Genomic DNA, 21,695 nt, shown 5'->3' on the forward strand with positions numbered 1-21,695 from the left:
CCAAACTCCATTTGAGCCTGAACTGTGGCAGGTTGTCAGTGTCCAGGGTACCATGATAACAGCTGCTCGAGGCCGGAAGAGGGTAACCAGGAATGTATCACACTTCAGAAAGGCAGGGGTTGCGATCACATCCGAGGAGGAGGCAGAGAGTGATGACTTGTTGCTTGAGTCACCGGCTCAGGAGGTGCAGGCCGAGGGGGCTCAGGTAGCGACGCCCCGTGTACAACACTCTCCGGTTGAAAGCGTCGGTCGGGGACAGTCACTTCCCAGAGGTGGACACCACCCGGTGCCAAACAGTCAGCTTCGAGACTTTGTGTGTACCCTGGATCCCTGAGGAGTGACGTCAGATCATCGCTGCCTGTTTGACAGAGGGGTGTTGCCCCTGAGACTTTGGTTCTTTGCATCTGTTCCGTTACTAGTCCGTTCTGTTTCATTCTTGTGTTTCTAGTTTTCTTGCATTCTTTCTTTCCCTTCTGTGTGAAGTAAAACATGGGAGGGATGTAGAGAGCCACCCGGGCTCTCCTTTTGTTGGGACCAGGTTCTGCACGTCCTGACGTAGGGCGGAACCGAGGTCTAGTAATAAAGTTGGGGCTGCGCTGACGCAGTTCCCCTTGAGACCCCAACCAGGCTGCTTGTGTGTTATTTCGATCCGCTTTGATTGCACTGCTCATGCAATCTTACATATGGTAGCGCCAGAAGATAAGCTGTCACAGGGGGCCAATAATTTTTAGGTCAGGAGGACTGAGGATGGACTGAGGAAGTTCTTCCGCATCTATCTCCAATTGGTCCCTGCAGTAGGCTATATCTTGAAACCATTGTGTTATAGTTAGACTTGTTTTTTTTCTCCAATAAATGGCGACCTTTCTCTTTGCTAGCAACAAGGCAGTTGCTACAAACTTGTGATTCGCTGGCTGCAGGAGTTTGACATACCCTAGTAGGCATACGCCAGGTTCACACTGAAGTCTTTCTGAGACGACATGCATTAGCATTTGTGTTATTGATTCTCAGTATGGGTCTCCAACCTTTTTTGTAGTAAAAGCTACTAATGCTTGATGAAAATCATCCAGAGCTACGAATAGTATTATAATTTTAATACTGACCACATTCGACAAGTTTACATGTTTATTTTAAATATAAACTTTTCAGTTTTTGGAGGCTGGGCTACACACAAGAGAGCTACTTAGGGGTAGCTCATGAGCTACTCACTGGAGTCCCCTGATATATCTTGCCACCCCCCCAAGCCAGATGTAAGAAATCTGTCACATGTGTCTGTCTGCTGCAAGCCATATTTAAACAAACGTGTAGGTGTATAGTACACCCGCTGAAATTTAAAATGTATAATTTGTAGATTCACATTGGCAGTCAGCTTACCTGTGAGTTCACAGCAGAAATCCCATTCCGCCTGCATTAGTGGGTTTTTTAGTGTCCTTTTCCATCTCTCCAGCACCGTTGTATCAAATTGGCCTGTCTACTTGTGCTATAATCTGCATCTTCGTTATTAGCCCTTTCTGAGATGTAGTCGTAAGTACAAATTTTAAGGTTTTGGAGATTTGGGGAGGTTGTGAAAATATCTGGTAGTGTTCTCGAAAAGCTGATTGTAGATGCAGGTATATAAAATGCGTGAATGGGGTAACCTGACTTCGCTGAGGTAACATTGTGAATTTAATAAAGCAGTTATTAGGGAATAGATCACCCATTGTCCTGAGACCAGCTTCTTTAGGGAGATTCAGTACTCTGGGCTCATGTGTCACTTTCAGCTCCTGATGGTTTGCTATCGGTTTATTAGGTGCCTATAGGGCCCTTTAGTCATCTTAGCTCCTATTTCCTGACACACCTTCAGCGTGCAATTTATTGTAGTAATTTTGCCGGTTGATACTTCTATTTGCTTATGCACCAGCAATGAAGTCAGTGGTATGGGGTGTGCTGCATTGTGCTCCACTGCTAGTTGAGACATGTATTTTTCAGGGTGCACCCAGAGCTGTGCATTGCATGCTTGCACGTACAGGCAATAGAGTTGGAAATTTGGAGCATCTAAGGCCGAGCAAACAGTATCAGTGACAAGTGGCATCCTTGACTTGTACCCTACACACCTCAAATGGGTCAGAGACCACCCCAGTGATGCGTATCCTCACCACCGATTTAGTGCATTGTAACTGGAAACCAAAGTGGTGAACATGTAGGGCGAGGAGACAGAATCAAATGCCTTAGCGGCGGCTAATAGAACTAAGCAGCCTTAGAGGAGGGATCTAGATGATGCAGTAGTCCCATGTGTAGGTTGTGCGTGGTGCATCGGGAAGGGATGAACCCTGCCTGATCCAGCAGACTCATGTTGGATATCACTGAAAGCTGGCATGCAGTGATTAACTTAGCCAGTATTTAAGTGTCTGTATTGATGAGGGATAAGGGCCTGTATGATTCACAGTGTTCTAGTTGCTTATCTGGTTTCAGTAGCCTGATTATAAGTGCCTCTCTAAGGCTTGGGGGAAGACACTGTGCCTCTTAAGCTTTCTCATACATTTGCAGGAGATGTGGGGCTAGTAGGTCGACATACTCCTTATAAAATTCTCCTGGCAGTCCGTCTAATCCAGGGTATTAACCATTTGGCAGGCCTTTGATGTCTTCTTTTATTACATCAATTGTAAATGGGCAACTTGAGAATACCCTTTGGCTAGCAGAAAGCCAAGCCAGCATGATATTCTCTAGGTACTGATTATTCTCCTCTGGTGTTGCTGTCTCCCTAACTTCATATAATGCTGCATAAAATACTGAGCATTGCTCAGTGATGGATTTAGTATCATAACATGTCTCATCATTTGGTTGAACTATCTGCTTTATTTACATTGGGGCACAATGGGGCTTGAGTTTATTGGCCAGTGTCCTACCTGGTTGACCCTCAATAAGTGACAGACCTCACTTTCTGCTGTCTCGTTATATTCAGTCACTTGTTCCCTGATGTGCACCAGTCTAGCTTGAAATGGTCTGGATGAATATTACAGTTCCAGTACTTCTGGTGTACTCTCATTAGTGCGTAACCTGGAGCTAATATCTTTCAGAATGCCTGCTTGTGTCCCTAATCAGACCTCTCTTATAGTGACTTTGAACGCTTCCCAGAATACCCCAGTATTCTCCACTGAGTCTTTATTGAGCAAAATGTACTCCATTATGGCCTCTCTGACTGTCTCTTGGGACACCTGCTCAAGTAAGGCTGCATGTGGTAGTCTCCAGCTGCACTGCCAGGGCGTATATATGGGCATATATATTGTGAGTTTTACTGGGGCATGATCAGATAAAGTGTGGGACATATGCCTTAGTTCTTCCACTCATCCTTGCAAATCTCTAGTTAATAGCCAGTAATCTAATTGGGACCATGTCCTGTGTACTGAGGATGTGTATGTACCCGCTCTATCCCCAGAGTGTTGCAGTTGCCAGACATTTATAGCACCGTATTCCATCATGTATTCTCTCAAAATGTTGGCAGTGTGTTTATCTGGGCTGTTAGATGTAGATGCCCTGCCTATTCATGGATTCAAGCATGTGTTAAAATCCCCACCCCACAGTAGTGGCAGGTTGGGCAGCACATGTAGTCAGTTTCAAATATTTCGAAAAAAGTCCATGTCATCAATATAGATACCATATATATTCAGCATAGTGACCATCGTATCGCATAGCTTGCCTTGCACCAGCACATACCTCCTTGCTCATCTGCCTCTGCATGCACTGGCTCAAATTGTATCCCGTTTTAAATTAATATCATTATTCCACTGGCATACGTTGAATAGGATGAGGTCATGCGGAACCTTGGGCACCTCGCACCCACTATTTCAGCAGTATATCTTCAGAGATGCGTTTCTAGTAAGTATGCTACTTGTATATTATGCCGATTTAGGTACGCCAGACATTCCATGACAGCAAGTTGCGGCAAGTCATAGTTGGAGTCCTATTATGCAGCATATTTCTATGTTGACAACAATAGCATTGCGTAACGGCTCAGCTTCATGTTAGGTAATAGATTCACTTCACAGTTTATATGGGCAAAATAACACACTCAGTCCAACACTTCTCCCTCCCCACTTCAGCACCCCCAACTGGCTACATGCATATTCCTCAACATTCAACCATAATAACAACATTTATAACCATTCATCAACACAATGTGGATGACACTTTCACTTGTCTGGCACCTCACTTAGTAGTCTGGGGATCCCCTCTGGCGGGTGGATAGAGAGCCATCCTCCAGTTGAGTGGAGGTGACTGGGCCACAATCTTCATAAGATTACCTGCATACCAATCACCCACTCCCTCCCATTTAGTTTAACAGACTCAGTAGTAGACAATTTGATAGTATGGTGGTCATCCCCAGCTGCCAGCCAGGAGGCACCAACAATGGTCCCTTTGTACATTCTACAATGTCATTCAACTATCTCCTAGTAACTTTGTCTGGAGACATTCCTCACCCTAGCCCCGCTTTCTTGCTATCACCCATGACAGCTTGCAGGGTACCAAAAATCGTATGTCCATCAGGCAATTGCACTCTGAGCTGGGCATGGTACTGTTGTGCCGCGGCCGCACGCTCGGGCTGCTGTGGCGCAACTCGGGGAGTCTGCGGCGGCCCGCGGACGGGCTGCAGGAGAAGCCACGGCTCAGTTCAAGGGTCGCGGCACCCGCTGCGGCCCTTTTCTCCGGCTGCGAGTTTCTTGGCAAGTGTGGCAGGGCCGGAGATCCCGATTCGGGTCACGGTCCGTGCCGCGCTCAGCGCGCTCAGCACGCTCACCACCTTAAACACGCTCTGGATGCATGGGACCCACCTCCTCATACCCACTTACCTGTCACACAGCCAAACGCCGTCTGCCTGCACATGACTAGTTCTTATGCATGCCTTTCTCTTTCCCAGCATGCTGTTCACTTCCTCTCTTCCCTGCATGCATTGTTTCTTTTTCCTTTGGAGCATGTTTTCTATTCTTAGTTAGGACTTTTTCCTAAACCAAGATGGTGGTATTACGACTTCCTGTTTCCCACTTCCTGTCTAGAGGTATATAAGGGGAATCTATCTTCCTTCTCATTGCGTTGCAACACTCCTGCGGTGGTAGTCACGCTCCGGCTGGTTTCCTCTTGTGGCGCCAGTTGTTCTTGATCTGTCTTCAGTCTCCAGAATTCCTGAATTCCAGAATCTTAAGTCCTAATTCCTTGTGTCCTCCATCTGTTTCAGGGAGTTCCTGTTGGAGGTTTTTTACCCTTTTGGGGTTTTTCCTCTGGGATTCCTTCTGGAGGGCACGGACTGTAGTGGCTTACTATTGTCAAGCAGCACCGTGGCTACTGGAAGCGGTCGCCCCTACCTCGGCCAGAGCAGGACTTGCAGGAACTGGGGCCGCTCACCACCTCTCTCCAACATTGACGGTAAGCTCAGGGTGAATCGTGACAGGTACAGCATGGTATATTCAACTCCAGCCTGTTGCAGTTTCTGGACTATCTTTTGCCCTCTCCATTTGAAACATTCTTATTTGTGTGTAGTAATCAAGCGGAATCCTGCCCTGATGGCAACCTCGCCCAGTTATAGGCATGCTAGTCATCGTCTTCAAGCTAACCTATGTCCCATTCCCATTTCTCCCTAAGTCGATTGAGCAGTGGTAGACTATTATTCAACAGGGTAGAGTAGATGTGGGACCAAGCCACATCTGCTGGTATCGCAACACCTGACTGCCAGTTAGCTCATCAAATATACCTCAGCAAATGTGATCACCACCCCCTCCTTCCATAAAACTCATACCTTAGAGATACCCAACAGGTCCCACTTCCTAGGACCGTCCACCTCTCAGAGCCCACTCAAAAGGTCTGAGAAAGCTCAGTCATTTACAACATGCAGTTGTGTAGCCCCTTTGGATGTGCAATGCCCCAGCTGCCGGTTGTGGAGTCAGAAGTGACAGGGCAATCCTGGGCACCCCACCATCCCACAATAGCACCCTTCTGATCCTGTTCTCTGTCTGGAAGTATTTGTCTGGAACCGGGAAGGGGGTATTCTGCAATATGTATGAAAATAGAGAAGGATGTCATTGGTATATAGAGAGATGACATCCTCTCATTCTGGTACCAACCAGAGACTACGTAACTCTGCATCTACATCTACATGGCTCCAGTGCCAGTGCAAACAGTAACAGCAACAACATACACCCCATCTGGTGCCCTAAAGAACCTGAATCAATTGGAGAGCACTCCATTGACCCAGCCTTTCGCCACTGGGTCCCTATGCACAAGCCCTACCCAGGACGAACAAAAACAGCTCAAAGCTGATCTTGCCGAGCACTGCCATCACATATGGCCACTCTATGGAATCAAAGGCTTCCAGCATCTATTTTAAAGAGCAAGCCCAGAGCTATGCGCCAAACAACGCATTAGCCTTTGCAAATTGTTTCTTGTGGCCCTCTGCCCACTATTACACTACTTTTAATTTTGCCTTGTTTATTTTTTTTTCATACTCTCTTCTTTTTTCCAACTCCTCTATCTAATTTTTGTTTAATTCCTGGTATCCATGCATTATCTTTTTTACCTTACTTCATGTTTTTATTTGGTAGCTGAGTTTTTCTGGTCTGTACTAGTCTGTCAATTTCTTCTGCTTTGTTGGTAATCTTTCTGTCTCCCCTATACATCTTGCAGTACTGAGAGACTGAGGACAGATTATTGGTACTCTGCTGTCTACTGTGAAGATTGCAGGCCCAAATAAGCACCATGTATGTTTGATGAGAAGGCTTTCTTTTTCTTGCTCATGCTATAACAGTTAACAAGAGAGTGAACATGGACCAATTCCACAGCCTGTAATGTTGTCCCGTGTAATTCATTTATACAGTATGCCATTTCGCTGCAGCATAGCTAGAAAGTGTAAGGTTCATTGCATTTGCAAGCACCATATGTCTTTCGTTGACCATTATTTTTTCACACCATGCGCTTCAATGTTTCAGAGTCATCATCATCAAAGGTTATAGCTCTGCCTCTCCATTATGAAAACCTTTTGGTTGGCTTGACTACCTGGCTTTTCTGACATTGTGAACCAACCAAGTGCCCAGAGTGATCATTTTGACAGAAGATACTGCAGTGGTAACCAAACTGTAATGATGTATTGTGGTTGCATTGTTTTGATTAAACAAATTAAGCATCTGGCATCTAAAAAATGTATAATGTTTTTTTTTCTAGCCACAGAGTGCCACCAGTTCAAGTGCTGCTACAGGGGCAGAAGAAGCAGGGAGAGAAGCGGTGTCAGGGACGGGTTGTGGTTAGTCGCACTGCTTGCTTGTTGACAGTTGCTATTATACTCACTAGCTACAAGGGCGTTGTTGTGACTCATGATCATGAACCAGCTACAGTGGTGGTTCACTTATGTGCTCATCTATCTGCAACTCAGCAAAAGCTCACATAATGTATGCTAAAAGTAATGGCTTGATAGAAACAGGAAAGAAGAGAAGGTGAAAAGAAAGGATGGGTGAAATGAGTGAAAGCAACGGATGCGAGGGTGAGTGTTGGGTAAATGGATGGATGGGAGAAAAAGGATGATTGAAAAATGGGTGGATACAGAATGGATGAGTAATGGATTGGAAGTTTTGGTGAAAGCCTGGATGAGAGAAAGTAAAGCTTAAATCAAGGATTGCAATGGGAGAATGAAAGGATGATTGCATAATTGCTTGGATGAATAAACAAGGGAGCGCTTCTGGAGAGGGGCATGCTGCTCCCTTACTTTGTTTTATGGTTATCAAAGCTATGGGTCAAAGTGGGTGATATTTTAATATTTGGTCTAATATCTTGACTCACTGTATTTGTTAAGCGAGGCAGACGTATCCCACCCATCATTATTCATCAACACCCTCCCTGCCCATGGCATTTCTCCACCCATGACCGAAGTGCAGTATGATTCAATTTGTGACTGCAGTTTTGACAGTGCAATGTGCGTCTGCTTTAGTTAATGCTGCATTGAAATGTTTTTCAACACATTGCAAATCAAACATACAAGGTGTTTTCCTTTGCCCACTCGGCCATCTCTTAGCACTTCACTCCTTTAATCTTTCCTATGTTCTTCTGTCCCAGCCCACCAAAAATTGAAAAATCGATTCTTGGAATGTGCTACATTTTTAGGACAATGTGAAGTAATTCTAAAATATATTTCATGGTTTCCCATAACAGATTAATTTTATTCCTGTTCAGACTTTTCCTTTAGACTTTTGTCTATTACAGTGACTGAAAAAGCCAAAGCTTAGGAACATGACAAATCAATGATCACTGACACCCCTCTATTCTATATCAAAAGCTCTACCTAACCGCCTAATCCCTCTACCTTACCCTACAGTAGAATATGTCAAGCTTACTTTCAGAACTGCCCAGCAAGTTAATTTGTTGGAAATATTTTGTGGTGGTGGGCGAGGCCAGTGAGTAAAGTGAGACTAAGTGCCTGACTTGATTTCAAGTTTGGCGTAAGGGATACTGTGTGACAAACGTGTCAAATATAATCATATAGCCCATTACATTCGCTGTAGTGCAGTGCATTGTTTTTCCCACTGTCTACTTCCAGGCAGAGAGGGTAATAATATTCACATTTTATACATGCCGTGTGTGATGTAGTATCCTATTATTATTTGTCTCCTTCTTTGGCATCAGGGTAGAAAGTAAAAGGCATTTGGAGAAGATCTGGGCCATGGAAATTAAAGATAGATAGCAGTGAACTACAGCTGCCCCAGCTGAAGACAGTAGCAAAATACCTGAAGCACTGGCTAGCATACCTTCATTAATTTAGCACAACAACTTGTATTCCATAATGTATAATGCCTTACTCATAAATGAGAGGTAATTTATTTTTTCCACTCAAAGTGTAGTTAAAAGAAAAAAAAATCTCATTTTTTTTTATCTGGGGTTATTCTGCCTTATTCTTTTCTGCCAGGCAGTCAGTGCTTGTGAGTCATGTTTGAGTAAACAAATAAAACTGTGAGACTCTCCTAATCATAATCACATCAAATTCCATTCTTCCTACGGACCAGCAATGTACTGCTATTGTGCTACCCACTACTTAATTTTAAACAAGTGTGCTCACAGAGCATTGTTTACAATCTGTCTTTTTTCTTTTTGGTTTTCTTGATATAGTTACTTCTGCTGGTCAGCACCAGGCAGGTGACAGTGGCCCATCTGCGGCAGCAGAGGCTGGAGACTCTCTCAGCAGAATACTGGCAGCTGGTGGTTCTGGAGGATGAAGAGATGGAAATAGCTGCCTCTGGCCCGGGCCCCAATTCAGCACACGAGCCCCAGCCTTCCATCCATTACATTGCCAGCACTGTCGCCAGCTATCATGAGACCTGACAAGAACTGCTGCCACCCCCTCCCACTGTGACACAGGATTGCTTGGATGCATCCTGCAGCAGATGGACAAAATGGACAGACAGCTCAGCAGGATAGAGCAGAGCCGGGAACAGCCCCAGACCCAAATAGTGAATGCCCTCTTCTGAGTCTTCTTTTACTTTTTTGTTTTGGTGGGAGGGACTTGTTGGGGTCGAGAGTGTGGCAATCAAATTGGGACCGGGCTTTTCACTTCAGACTTTTGGGCACTGAACTATCTGTTGGGGGAGAAGGTTGGGCATGGTGTGGGTGGAAAGGGTAGGTTTTCTTATTTGTAAAAAATAAAAGGGGATAATTTTTTTTACTTTATTTATGCCCAAATGCTTATTTTGTGTTTTATTTTGAACTGCTGTCTTGTAGTGTAGCCTATTTTTTAAATATGCTACAAAAGTGAATGGGATTTACTTATACGGTTTCCTACTGCCCTTTTTTAACTATATTGGCCACTAGTGGATGATTTCATTGCCTATTTTGCCTACAAAATCCTAAATACACACAAACAACATCTTCTTCAGTAGAAGTTCATTACTAACTAAGCAAGTTCACTTCAATTCTTTGTTTTTCTCCTACCTGAATAGATGAAGTGAGGGCTGATGCCTCAGTCTTCTTACTGCAGGGTTTTCCAAAGGTGGCATGTTATCTTAACTTAAGGGGGTGATAGTAGTAGTAGCAGGCTAGCGCGCTAAGAGGGAGGACAAAAGGTGCCACTCCCACCTATTCAAACTTGTATTGAAATGGTTATCCATCACTGTCAACTAGATGGAAAGAGAACAGAGAGTTAGCGGGTCATATAATATATCATAACTTTAGGAAGAATGAGACCAGACTACCACAATGACAGTATTTGACACACAACAAAGAGGACCTTATATGATAATAAAAACGTGCAATTTCAACTTCTTCTGAGCAATGGGGAGCTAATATTTAGAAACTAAACTAAGGAAATGAAATCCTTTAGTCAGGAAAAGTAGGCTCAGAGTCAGGAGTGGTTGGACAAGGTTACACGTTTATGCAACACAAGGCCTTAAGGATAATGTTGATGGGGCCGGTCTGCAATATTGCTAAGGTAATAGAAGGTCATACAGTGAGTTGGTGACGCTTTCACCACATCCACACCAGCAAGTATGTGATGCATTTATGATGCAAAATCAATTCACACCTCAGTCAATCACACAACCCGGGGAAAGAGGGTTAGGAGCTTGATGAATGGATGGGAAAGGGGATTTGGGAAAAGGTGTGACAAAGACAAACACTACACAAAAGAAACAACAACAATATTGATCGGAGCGCTGAGCAGCACACCATCAATCTGTTGTGGAAGGGAGAATTTAAGGGATTAGTATGACACAGTTCAGTTTAATGTTCCAAGCATTGTCTCTAACATGTGGTAGTTCTCATAGAAGCAGGTGAAGAATGTCTGTTTAATCACAAGCATTCACACACTGTCACTGTGGTCCTGTTGCCAGGAGATAACAAATATGGAGGTGTGGTAACAGCATGAACAAACGGTGCTGTGCTTTGCTTCCTGGTGCAGAGGAAGAGAAAGGGTGGGGAGGTAGAAAGAATGTGCGAGTGAGGGAGAAGAGAGTGAAAAAATGTTGGAATGAATGCATGAGAGCCAGCTTCCTCCACAATTCTCCTTTTAATATCTAGCAATTTAAGCACCTGTACTACAATTTCTACTTGTAGCAAAATCTCATCACTTCAATGTTCTGTATACATGCACTCCAAATAATTTATTGCTCAAGGGGTAAGAAATTTGGAACCAGGTGGCAAACACTGAGACCCAAATACCCTTAACATCAGAAGGATTTCTTGTTCGGGCACACCTTTGTCTGTCTGTTTTCAGGGAGATATCATTCAGAATTCATTTGACTTTGTTCTGTCCCACCTTTTTAAAGATCAAAACTTCAGATTCATGCTCTTCTAGGTACATTTGGATCTCAGGACATTAAACTTGTATTTTTCATTTTTCATACCATTTAAATATGGCATAATTTACTAGAAACTATTAAGAAGATTGTCTCCCACTCGACCTTACCCAAATTAGTTAAGCATTTTTGTGTTTTTGAGAATAAGGCTCTTCTTTCTTGTTCAGCTTGCGGCTGCCCTTGGGTTTTTAGAACGCTATAAGTGAATTGGATTGGGTACATATCATCAGAGCAGCTTCAAGGTGCATTGAGGCCACCGAGAAAGGTGAATTTGGGTGTGGCACTATGTGACTGGCACTAACTGACAGCATAGTTAAATCTCGAAAGCGCTCCTGTGTTTGTTTAGAAAATGAATTTGCCTGTGGAGTTCCAAGTATCCAACATAGGTAACCCTAACTTGGAATTGGAAAAGTAGAGGCCCACAAAAGGCCTATTTGACAAAGAATGAGGCTTTCTGGTCAGGACAACGGAGGTGAATTTGACTGAAAAAAGAGAGGTGTGAGCTAACAAAAGCCAAATGACAACATGCATAGATTGTGTTAGACTCTCTTGTTCCAAACCATCACTGAGACCTCAAATCATTTAACTTCAGTGGGACAGCCCTGCAATCAGTCAGGTTAGCCTTTGTGTTCAGGCCATTCACTGGCGGAAACATTGCACCACCTTCCATTGAATGTGTTGTCTTTATAAACAAATGGGGGTAGATTTACAAGAAACTGGTGCATTGCGTAGCTGCGCCAAAATCAGCAGTGCAGCACTAGTCTTGAAATGCAGGGCTGCGCCATATTCCCAAGAATAGAGCGCAGTCCTGGTTTCCCCCTGTACCGGTGCTAAATTAAGCTGCCTGTGCCAACTCAGGCATCCTTGCACCGTAGTTCAAGGGTCTCTGCGTTGAGGGGATTGATTGTTTATGTCAGAAAGGTGTCCCTTCCTGCACATAAAAAAATCTACAATGTTGATTTTGCATCTCTATGTGTGCTGCATTTTGCAGCACACATAAAAGTACCAAAGAGTAATTTTTGAATGATTGTTTATGTGCAGGAAGGGACACCTTCTTGCACATAAACAATCATCCGTTGCATTTTGCTTCTTCTATGTGTGCTGCAAAATGCAGCACAAATACAAAAAGCAAAAAACGAGGGGGAATAAAAGCATGCCTCCTCGTTTTGCCATGCTATCGCCACCCGTGGGTTGGCGTTAGTTTTTGGCGCTGCCACAGATTTACCATTTCTCATAAATCTGGGGCAGTGTCAAAAACAATGGGTGTTGCGATGGAAAGCCCACTGCAACATGATTTGCATATCCCTCTGCTGCAGAAAACTGTGTCCGAGGGGCCCATATTAGTAAGGAGGGGAACAAAAAGTGGTGTTACACCTCCCTGCAAATTTGGAGTAGTGGTTAGCACCACCGGAGCGTCGCAAAAAGTGATGCTCCGGTGGCGATACGGCCTTGTAAACCTGGCCCAGGCTTTGGAGCGACTAAGCTCCATAGAAGGTTTACATGATGCAAATACTCTACCCAGTTAACAGCGAGAAATCAGTTGTTAAGTTCACAGATAAGGGTGGTGTAACATGGCTGTGCAGTAGTCAAGAAATACCGATCTATTTTCTTCTTCTCCATAGATTTAGGAATCTCCTCAGAGGGAGAGAAACGATCTCTGTGGATGGTCACATGATCCTTACATCGCAAGGTCACATGCTTATAACAGTATACTCCGCTGAAGAAATCAACCCAAAGCAAATGATTTTTTTTAAAGAAGTTAGTAACTCACAGAGGGATTCCAGCTATCGGTTAAGATGAAGAATGTGCTGCGGTCTTTGTGACTCGCCCTGCCATACCCACAGGAACAAATATTACAAGACGTGGAAGATTCCAGTGTAGTCCTGATGTGGGTGGAGGACAGAACAGTGAATGGCTGTTCAAATAAAGGTAAGGCAATTGAATAAAGAGGTTCCTTTTGGCACATAACATATTAGTAATGCTTACTGACTCTCCCTCTGGAAGTGAGGATATTTCTTGATGAGCATTACAAGTGCTGCGCCTCACTGATGATGCCCAATTATAGTGTTATGGGTCTGGGGTTAGTATGTTACCGTGAATGTGGCAGGCATGTTGGGCTAAGCTCCTTCTCTTGGGTAAGAGGTAAACACAATAACATGTGGTTAGTGATTGAAATGGGCATATATGTTCTAAAATATGTCAAGGCTTTGAAGTCCCATGGTAATAGACCCAGTATTTTAAAACATTACTCAAGGATTTAATCACATTTCTATACTGATATGTTAACTAGAGTATGATAGGTGCAAAACAATGCATTTCTTTTCCCTACTAAAGCCATGATAGATAGTGCACAATGTGCCCCCCCAGGACTTTCTGAAGGAACTTCCCCTCCCTGGAAAAATAGTGCAAATGGATTAAATATGAGAAAATATTCTACTATGAACATTACTAGCCAGTTGAAACCGTGCCTATTATTGATACAGGGAGGAGTGATTAACTAGAGCATGATAGGTGCAAAACCATGCATTTCTTTTCTTCGCTAAAGCCACAATGCATAGTGCACAGTGCGTCATCCCAAAACTTTCTAAAGGAACTTTCCTCCCTAGAAAAAACAGAGCAGATGTGTTAAATATGAGAAAATATTCTACCATGAACATTACATGCTAATCGAAACCTGTCTATCTTTGAAATAGGGAGGTGGGATTAACAGGAAGGAATTTCCAGCAACCTGCATTCCGTTGGATGGAGAGATTTGTTTGGTGAATGGGAGGGCAAAATTTACAATTGTCCTCCTGAAATACTATGTAAATACTTAAAAAGGCAGAAATCTGCCCGAACCCTAAAAGTGTTTGAAAAGTTTCAACACTCTGTCCAGCAGCCTTTTGTGTTGCTAAAAATCCTATTTTTTAAAATCCCTGGTGCCTAGTGGTTTCTGCTCCCCCTTGGGGGCAGATTGACCTAAAATTGGCCTATCTGCAGAAATGGCCTAAATACAATTTGCCCCTCCAGGGGAGTGACCCTTCTGTAAAACAACAACAACAACAAAAATCCCCGGTGCCTAGTGGTTTCTGCCCCCCTTGGAGGCCGATCGGCCTAATTAAAATAGGCTGATCTGCCCCCCAGGGGGCAGAAATGGCCTAAAATAAATGCGACCCCCCCGGGGGACGACCCTTGCCTAAGGGGTCGCTCCCCTGGCGTCAAATTCACGAAAAAAAAAGAAAAAAAAACTCCCTGGTGTCTATTGGTTTCTGTCCCCCTTAGGGGCAGATTGGCTCATAAATATAGGCCATTCTGCCCCCAAAGGCGGCAGAAATGGCCTAAATATAACTTGCCCCCTAGGGGAGCTAGCCTTGCCTGAGGGGTCGCTCCCCACCTCTAAAAAAAAAAAAGAAAAAAAAATGATCCCTGCCTTCAAAAAAAGTGCCCCCCCCCCGGAGCGACCCTTGCCCAAGGGGTCGCTCCCCTCATGCCAGTTTCCTTTTATAAAATAAATCCCTGGTGTCTAGTGGGCATTTTAGCAGCCGGATTGCTTTGCAATCCGGCTGCTAAAACGCTCAGAGAGACTTCAAAGGGAAGGAAATTCCTTTCCTTCCCTTTGAAGCCTCTCAGGCCTCCTCCACGTAATCGGAAGAGAAATGCCCAGGGGGGGCAGAAGCCTCTAGGCGGCAGGAATTAAAAAAAATAGGATTTTTTTTTGTTTTGTTTTGTTTTTTACAGGTGGGGAGCGACCCCTTAGGCAAGGGTCGCTACCTAGGGAGGGCAGATCAGCCTATTGTTATTAGGCCGATCTGACCCCAGGTGTGGCAGAAACCTCAAGGCGCCAGGGATAAAAAACAATTTGTATTGTTTTTTAGAGGTGGGGAGCGACCCCTTAGTCAAGGGTCGCTCCCCTGGGGGGCAAATTGTATTTAGACCATTTCTGTCCCCTTGGGGGCAGATCGGCTGAATTTTGTTAGGCCAATCTGCCCCCATGGGGGCAGAAACCACTTAGGCACCAGGGATTGGTGTGTGTGTATGCGTGTGTTTTCTTTAGGGGGGCAGCGTCTTGGGTAAGGGTCGCTCCCTATGGGGGCACATTACTGTTGGCCATATGTGCCCCCCACTGGGGGCAGATGGGCCTATTTTTGGAAGGCCCATCTGCACCCATGGGGGGGGGGGGCAGAAAGTCCACCAGAGGCTAGGGAATTTTTTTTTTTCAAAAATAAGAGGAAGAGGGTGGGGGTATGGCCATACCCCCACCCCAAATAAATGGGACCAAAGTTGTTCTGCCCACCAGTGGGCAGGTGGGGCAATTACCCCTGATCCACACCCCGGGGGTAGAAAGTCTACTAGATGCCAGGGAATTTTGAAAAAAACTAAAAATATTGGGGTGGTGGCTACCAACCAGTATGGGCCTGGTTACGCCCCCACCTCAACTGAAGGGGGTAACAGTCTTTCAGCTCTCCCCTGCACTCTAAAACATCTTATCCCACAGCAAGCAACAAGTCATTTGATTATTTTGGGTTTTAGTTTTACATTTGGGCCATGAAAGCTTGGTTTACTTTCAAAATTGTCCTACTTGGAATGGTGAGGGCTGCACTTTATTGACTTTGGGACGCTGCCATGTAGAAAAATCCACAAGACCTAGACACATCTGAAAATTAAACATCTGGGTGATTCCAGGGTGGTGTGTTTTACATGCACCCCGCACCATTTTTGTACCCACTATCCCCTGAAAACCTCCAACCTTGCTGTAAATCACACATTTTCCCCACGTTTTTGTGATGGAACCTTTCCGAATCTGCAGGAATCCACAAAATTCCTACCACCCAGCATTGTCTCATCTGTACCGATAAAAATTCTGCTGCACTTGTCCCCCTAAATTTTTTTTTTTCAAACTGCCCTTTTGAACCCCCTTTGTTACCCCTCAATATCAACATGTTTTTGTCTCTTCCCTTTCACAAGCACTTGGCCCACCTACACAAATGAGTTATCATTTTTACCAGGAGACTGAGGGGAACATTGGGTGGTATGAAATGTGTCCCAGTGCGGTGATCCCACACAGAAATGTGGGAAAATGTGATTTTTCAGCTGAATTTGAGGTTTGCTGAGGATGCTGGGTAAGAAAACATCCACGCAAGTCAAACCTCACTGGACTCCCTCGGGTGTCTAGTTTTCAGAAACGTCTGGATTTGGTAGGTTTCACTAGATGGCTGCTGAGCCCAGGACCAAACACGCAGGTGCCCTCCTGCAAAAACAGGTAGTTTTGTATTTGATAATTCTGATGTGTCCTGATAGTGTTTTGGGGCATTTCCTTTCGCGGGCAGTAGGCCCACCCACAAAAGTGAGGCACCATTTTTATCGGGAGACTTAGGGGAACGCTGGGTGGAAGGAAATTTGTGGCTCCTCTCTGATTCCAGAACTTTCTGTCACCGAAATGAGAGGAAAAAGTGTTTTTTGGGCCAAATTTTGAGGTTTGCAAAGGATTCTGGGTAACAGAACCAGGTCAGAGCCCCACAAGTCCCCCCATTTTGGATTCCCCTAGGTGTCTTTTTTTCAAAAATTCGCTGGTTTGCTAGGTTTCCCCAGGTTCCGGCTGAGCTAGAGGCCAAAATCCACAGGTAGGCAGTTTGCAAAAAACAGCTCTGTTTTCTTTGTGAAAATGTGATGTGTCCACGTTGTGTTTTGGGGCATTTCCTGTCGCGGGTGCTAGGCCTATCCACGCAAGTGAGGTACCATTTTTATCGGGAGACGTGGGGGGACACAGAATAGCAAAACAAGTGTTATTGCCTCTTGCCTTTCTCTACTTTTTTTCCTTCCAAATCTAAGACAGTGTGTAAAAAAGACGTGTATTTGAGAAATGCCCTGTAATTCACATGCTAGTATGGGCACCCCGGAATTCAAAGATGTGCAAATAACCACTGCTTCTCAACACCTTATCTTGGGGCCATTTTGGAAATACAAAGGTTTTCTTGATACCTATTTTTCACTTTTTATATTTCAGCAAATGAATTGCTGTATACCCGGTATAGAATAAAAACCCATTGCAAGGTGCAGCTCATTTATTTGCTCTCTGTACCTAGGGTTCTGATGAACCTCCAAGCCCTATATATCCCCGCAACCAGAAGAGACCAGCGGCCGTAACAGTATATTGCTTTAAAAAATCTGACATCACAGGAAAAAGTTACAGAGTAAAACGTGGAGAAAAATTGCAGTTTTTTTACCTCAATTTTAATATTTTTTTATTTCAGCTGTTATTTTCTGTAGGAAACACTTGTAGGATCTACACAAATGACCCCTTGATGAATTCAGATTTTTGTCTACTTTTCAGAACTGTTTAGCTTTCTGGGATCGATCATTGGTTTCTCACCCATTTCGGTCACTAACTGGAAGGAGGCTGAAAGCACAAAAAATAGAAAAAATGGGGTATGTCCCAGTAAAATGTCAAAATTGTATTGAAAAATTGGGTTTTCTAATTCAAGTCTGCCTGTTCCTGAAAGCTGGGTAGATGGTGATCTTGTCACCGCAAACCCTTTGTTGATGCCGTTTTCAGGGAAAAAAACACAAGCCACCTTCTGCAGCCCTCTTTTCCTTTTTTTAAAAAAAAACTAAATTTTCACTGTATTTTGGCTAATTTCTTGGTCTCCTTCAGGGGAACCCACAGAGTCTGGGTACCTCTGAAATCCCTAGGATGTTGGAAAAAAAGGACGCAAATTTGGTGTGGGTAGCTTATGTGAACAAAAAGGGGTTAAAGCTTATCCACCACCAAGGACGCCATATTGACCACTGGTTTAAAGTAAAATCTTTTAAACATAGACACAGCCGCATTAATGATGTCCTCTAGTCTCGCCCCTCAAAAAAACACTTTTGAGGCAATAGTCCATCTGAGGGAATGGGCTCCGAAGAGTGCTACATTAATGCCTGTCTCTTGCATCTTTCATGACGCTAAGGATGTAATCTGCATAATTAGCGCCAAAATATTGGAAGGCTCCTTTTTTACGCCTGCTCTAGAGAAGGTGTTAAAAGTGCCGTAAAAAATGGCATAAGGAAATCATATAGATTTCCTTACACCATTTTTCCTGCTCCCCTAATGGAGGAACGCCCCCTTTGCAAACATTATGGTTGGCACAGGCATAATGTAGTGCAAAGGGTTACAGAGTGGCTGAATGCATTGTGCCACTCTGTAAATACGGCATTGGGGTTTTGGCCTCTTTGGGCCACATTAATGTCAAAATAAATGATGTTAATGTGGCACAAGGTGGTGCTAGGGGCCTATAAATATGCCCCTTAGTAGGTTGGGAACCCTGGACATGGCTTCTGAGGGTGCCTCTCCCTCAATGGCCCCATCTTGTGCGGAAGAAATCACTAAAGCATTGTTGTTCTGACCCTTTGCGGAAAAACTGTCCTCTGGTGAGGCCTTGCATGTAAAAGCGGCCGGCGGAGCTCCCTCTACCACGACTGCCCCAGATGAAAAGGTATGGCTGGAGAACCTTCTTAATTGAGGATTTGGCATTATTGAGTGATGTAAAGGTGGCCACAAACTTGGATGACTCCTTGATGAAAGGATCACTGAAAAGACTTCCTTGTGCTACTGCCCCGGCTTCCATGGAAGCTAGATCCTGTAGTGTAAGTTTTTCTTTAATGAGCAGCAACCAGTGCCTCTCCACAGAGAGGGCGCCATTAGCATTTCCCAGTAATATGATGGGGAAAACGTCCTTAACAACTCCCCCTTAAGGACGCGGATGTTTCCCACACAAGCGTAATCATGCTTGCCTGAACAACGATTGGCTTATTCTGTGCCGTAACTACGCATGTGCTGAAGTACGCATATTCATGGTTAAAAGCTAAAGCTAAAGCTAAGTTAAATTCGTGGAAAAAGCCATGCGTTGTTCGGGAGAGGACGTGGAGGACGCAGTGAGGTAAGTGGGGGTGGATTAAGGGATTGGGGTGGGTCAGTTGGGGCAGGCTATGTTTTATGGGGCGGGCGGGTTTTTTTTTTTTTTTTAAGGGCTTAGAGTGGGGGGTCGGGCTATTTGTTTTAAGGGGCTGGAGTGGGGAGTTTGGTTGTTTTTCTCATTTGGGGCTTGGGGTGGGGTACTTTAGTTTTCAAGGGGTGAGGGAAGGTTTAAGGAAGACAGGAAGAGGAAGGAGAAAAGAGGATGAAGGATCGGGAGAGGACGCAGTGAGGTAATTGGGATTGGGGCAGTATTGATGGGTAGTTTTAAGCAGTGGAGGTGGATTTAGGGCTTAGGGTGGGTGGGGTGTTGAGCTACTTTAGTTTTTAGAGACATGGGTGGGGGTTGGGGTATTTTATTTTGTGCTCTGGGTGTGGGTGGGAGGGGGGTCGGGGTAATTTACTTATTGGGGAAAGGTTTTAGGTCTCAGTGCGGGTGGGGTTTAGATTTATGGTGCAGGATGGGTGGGTTGGGGTAGGTTTTTTTTACAGTTCAGGGTGGGTGTGGGGTCAGGGTACTTTAGTTTATAGGGGCAGGGGTGGGGGTGTTGGGATAGTTTTTTTTTTTAGGTCTTAGGGTGAATGGGGGGTCAATGTAGTTTAGGTATTAGGGGTAGGGATAGTTTTGAGCCTCTTGGTGGGTCGGGGGTTGCATGACAGAACCACAAATGCTGTTTTGCATGAGTTTCCACACATGCCTTTACTAAGCATACTTTTACACAAAAATTCATTGTAAATGCATGCGTAGCAAAGGCATGCGTTGAAACAACGCAGTCGTGGTTCTGACCGTGTTGTTAAGGCTTGTGTGGTTCCATCATACAACCATGTGATAGCCCATTGTGCCCACCCTGAAACTGTTTCTGGTGACAAAGGTGTACCTGAGGGCTCCGCCTGTTCAGAAAGATCTAGGATTTTAGTGAGGGGCCTAGCTCATCCAACAACATGTCCTGGCATGATTTCCAGGATCTGTCAATCCCTCTTTGAGGCTCATGGACAAATTTCTGTAAGAAGGTTGCCACTTTCACGTCAATTTCTGGGGTAGAGGAAACTTCACCATGTAATGAGGAGTGAGAGCATTCTCCTCGTAGGTTAGCATGGACTTCTTTTTCCAGGGGCTTTCTAAGACAATTAGTTACATAAGAAGTGACATTGTCAGAGGGGAACCACTTGGGGGCCTGGGGTGGACTAGCTCTTGTGGTTCTAGCATATCAGAGGGTCCCTGAACACCCTGGGGAGATTCCTTAGAACCCAGGAAGGGTCTCCAAGGCTGTGGTGGGCCAGCTTCTTCAGTGTAGTCCCTTTGGGAATCACCGTCATCAGCATCCTCTGAGGGCAAAACATTAAGGGCGTCCTTCGGGACATTTAACACGTCCAGGGAGGTGGGCAATAGAGAGGATTGGGGCGCTCTAAAAATGCCTGCTTAACCCTGTCAAAAACAGACACATCCACCCTGCTTCAATCCTGCGTTTAGGGGGCTGATACACAGGTTGATTCATGCCCACTGGAGGATTAAGTGGGACAGAGCATGTATACACCAGTTGTAGAAAGCGTCTCTCAAGGGGCCCGATGGCCAAGGCCACAGCACGATGAATAGAGGCGTGCATGGCCTTAAAGAATTCAGTTTCTATGGAAAAGACCAAAATGGTTTCTTCTTCCACATAATCCTAAGCCTGCATGTCTCCCAGGTAAAAGCTTTGTATAGTGTGAGAAAGTAGCCTCTTTCTAGCATGGTTACCCCCATTTTTGGCCTGTTTGTCAGTGTGTTTTCACTGTCTCTCTGGGATCCTGCTAGCCAGGATCCCAGTGCTCATAGTTTGAGACCTATTTGTTAGTGTGTTTTTACTGTCTCACTGCGATCCTGCTAGTCAGTACCCCAGTGCTCATAGTTTGTGGCCTATATGTGTTGTCAGTATGCTTGACTGTGTCACTAGAGTTCTGTTCACCAGAACTCCAGTGCTTATGCTCTCTCTGTTTACCAAATTTGTCACTATAGTTTAGTGACTCCATATACCAATTCTAATTGGCACACTGGATCCCCCTTAGAAGTCTCTAGTATATGGTACCTAGGTACCCAGGGCATTGGGGTTCGAGGAGATCCTTCTGGGTCTCAACATTTTTTTTGCCACCCATAAAGAGCTCATACAAACACTCCTTCAGCACTGCCATTGCAGCCTGAGTGAAATAGTGCACACACTATTTCACTGTGACACAAACAGCCTGCATCCAACAATTCAATGTGGGACATCTCTTGCACCCAGCAGGAACCCGCAGCTATCTTCTTTGGTGCATTTCTGTACTTTTCTTCCAACCAGAGAATCCACTTTTGTACCTTCTTCCAGGCGGGCAGGGGCTCCTGTTCTTCCTGGAGTCTTCATCGACTTCTGGACATGGTCTCCTCTATCCACAGGTCTCCAGGTCCAGGAATCCATTTTTCTGCTTGGTTCTTGCATAATACTTCATCACGACTT

This window comes from Pleurodeles waltl, chromosome 6 (genome assembly GCF_031143425.1).
Source record: "Pleurodeles waltl isolate 20211129_DDA chromosome 6, aPleWal1.hap1.20221129, whole genome shotgun sequence".
In the NCBI taxonomy this organism is placed as follows: Eukaryota; Metazoa; Chordata; class Amphibia; order Caudata; family Salamandridae; genus Pleurodeles; species Pleurodeles waltl.